Below are 2,500 nucleotides of genomic sequence, written 5' to 3'. Positions count from 1 at the left end.
CCACGTTGCGCCTTAACCTAACCCACGTTGCGCCCTAACCTAACCCACGTTGCGCCCTAACCTAACCTACGTTGCGCCCTAACCTAACCTACGTTGCGCCCTAACCTAACCTACGTTGCGCCCTAACCTAACCTACGTTGCGCCCTAACCTAACCTACGTTGCGCCCTAACCTAACCTACGTTGCGCCCTAACCTAACCTACGTTGGGCCCTAACCTAACCCACGTTGCGCCCTAACCTAACCCACGTTGCGCCCTAACCTAACCCACGTTGCGCCCAAACCTAACCCACGTTGCGCCCTAACCTAACCCACGTTGCGCCCTAACCTAACCTACGTTGCGCCCTAACCTAACCTACGTTGCGCCCTAACCTAACCTACGTTGCGCCCTAACCTAACCTACGTTGCGCCCTAACCTAACCTACGTTGCGCCCTAACCTAACCTACGTTGCGCCCTAACCTAACCTACGTTGGGCCCTAACCTAACCCACGTTGCGCCCTAACCTAACCCACGTTGCGCCCTAACCTAACCCACGTTGCGCCCAAACCTAACCCACGTTGCGCCCTAACCTAACCCACGTTGCGCCCTAACCTAACCCACGTTGCGCCTTAACCTGCCCTGTAATTGTTAGTTATATGAATCTAGGAATTCGTGTAGCGTTGCCTAATTGCAACCATCTCAACATAGTTCACTTCGCGCACACTGTGGTGTTCTGCGTATTGATTCATTTTACGGTGCGTACCCTCACATCTTGCGAGTGTTGCTTACTTTCCACATGGTCCCGCTATCCACTGTATTGTGTACTGCAATAGGACGTATATCGCCCCCGCCCCCCCCCCCCCCTCCCCTCCTGTCACCTCTAGCTCGTCGGTCAGGAGTTCGCGTGTTGAATGCGCTTCGCAGCTGTGCAATGGCATTCGCATACGTACGCTGGCCACCTTCCACGTGTTCTTTCGTGCACACGTCGCAGCGTGTATGTATGCTGATGGAGTGCGTCGTGACACACAACATCCAGGCATGCAAGACTCGTAGAAGTCGCAAATGTAGATGGATGTCTACGTTTGCTGCCCAAGTTACGCAAATGAACTGGAAATCCGTTGTTGCGCGGTTGTTCGCGCTGGAGGTGAATCGTTGATATCGACGATCGGTACAGGTATTAACCGGTTGCTTCAGCGACACCCGTCATACCCACGAACGTGAGTGGGCATGTGGGTATGAAGCGATACGCGGCGGTGGCTGGGTGGGACCGTCCCCGGCCGGTGAGGGGGGGGCGCCCGGCGTGCTGGCCGCGCGCTGCGTGGGCGCACGCGCGGCAGCCGGCTGGTGGGGGCGCCCAGTGGCAGGCGCGCCGGCTGACGGAGGCGGCAGGCGGCGCATCTGCGTGCCGGCGCACCCAGCGCGCGGCGCCGTGCGGCCAAAGTGGGTCCTCCCGGGCCCGGTGCGAAGCGCGGTGGACATCTGCAGTGTGCTGGTCCGATTGAGGACTGTGTGCGTTGAGGATGCGCCGCCGCCCGGCACTCGGCGCCGCGACGCCGTCTGCTGCTCGGTCGCCCCCGCGGTTCTCGCAGGTGGTTTGTATCGCAGCTGTGCGGATGTGTTGGCGCGTGCGCTGTGCTGGGAGAGTTCGCTTTGGCACCCAAGTGGGGCTCTGCCCCTCTGTGGCGCTGGCGTTGGAGCTGCCCGGTCACTGTTTGTGGCCGCGTGTTGTCTCCCGCCGGCAACACCACGACAGCACGCTCCCGGGCCTCTGTCGGCAGCGGCAAGCTCAGTTGGGAGCACGGGTGGTCGCACTGAAAGCGTCTACTCGCCTATCTCCGGGCGATTGCGCCTCTCTCGAACCCGACCAAGTACTTAGGACGGCGCTGCGCGCCGCCGGGACCTGAGAGGGTTTCGAGGTGTATCGTGCAGGGGAGCCCAGCCTCCTCCTGTTTGCAGAATAATTGAGCGGACGCTTGCGTGTTCGCGCGGGCCCCCGGGACACACTCCCGGGCGGCCGGCTGCTCAGCTCTAGTTGACGCAGCTCCCTGGTTGATCCTGCCAGTAGTCATATGCTTGTCTCAAAGATTAAGCCATGCATGTCTCAGTACAAGCCGCATTAAGGTGAAACCGCGAATGGCTCATTAAATCAGTTATGGTTCCTTAGATCGTACCCACGTTACTTGGATAACTGTGGTAATTCTAGAGCTAATACATGCAAACAGAGTCCCGACCAGAGATGGAAGGGACGCTTTTATTAGATCAAAACCAATCGGTCGGCTCGTCCGGTCCGTTTGCCTTGGTGACTCTGAATAACTTTGGGCTGATCGCACGGTCTTCGTACCGGCGACGCATCTTTCAAATGTCTGCCTTATCAACTGTCGATGGTAGGTTCTGCGCCTACCATGGTTGTAACGGGTAACGGGGAATCAGGGTTCGATTCCGGAGAGGGAGCCTGAGAAACGGCTACCACATCCAAGGAAGGCAGCAGGCGCGCAAATTACCCACTCCCGGCACGGGGAGGTA

At 58.8% G+C, this 2,500-nt stretch overlaps 1 non-coding gene across 1 annotated transcript in view; it reads left to right on the top strand.

Annotated features, from left to right (window-relative positions):
- Nucleotides 1–2,019: 2,019 nt before the first annotated feature.
- The window catches only part of LOC126196995 (small subunit ribosomal RNA), a 1,909-nt gene continuing 1,428 nt past the window's right edge, over nucleotides 2,020–2,500 (top strand). Inside the window, exon 1 of the ribosomal RNA XR_007539409.1 lies at nucleotides 2,020–2,500. This exon is cut by the window's right edge and continues 1,428 nt beyond it. This is a non-coding gene — a ribosomal RNA (small subunit ribosomal RNA).

The sequence above is a fragment of the Schistocerca nitens genome, chromosome 7 (genome assembly GCF_023898315.1).
Source record: "Schistocerca nitens isolate TAMUIC-IGC-003100 chromosome 7, iqSchNite1.1, whole genome shotgun sequence".
NCBI classification, from domain to species: Eukaryota; Metazoa; Arthropoda; class Insecta; order Orthoptera; family Acrididae; genus Schistocerca; species Schistocerca nitens.
The sequence above is the reverse complement of the archived record's forward strand: the minus strand, read 5'-3'. Positions and strand labels throughout refer to the sequence as shown.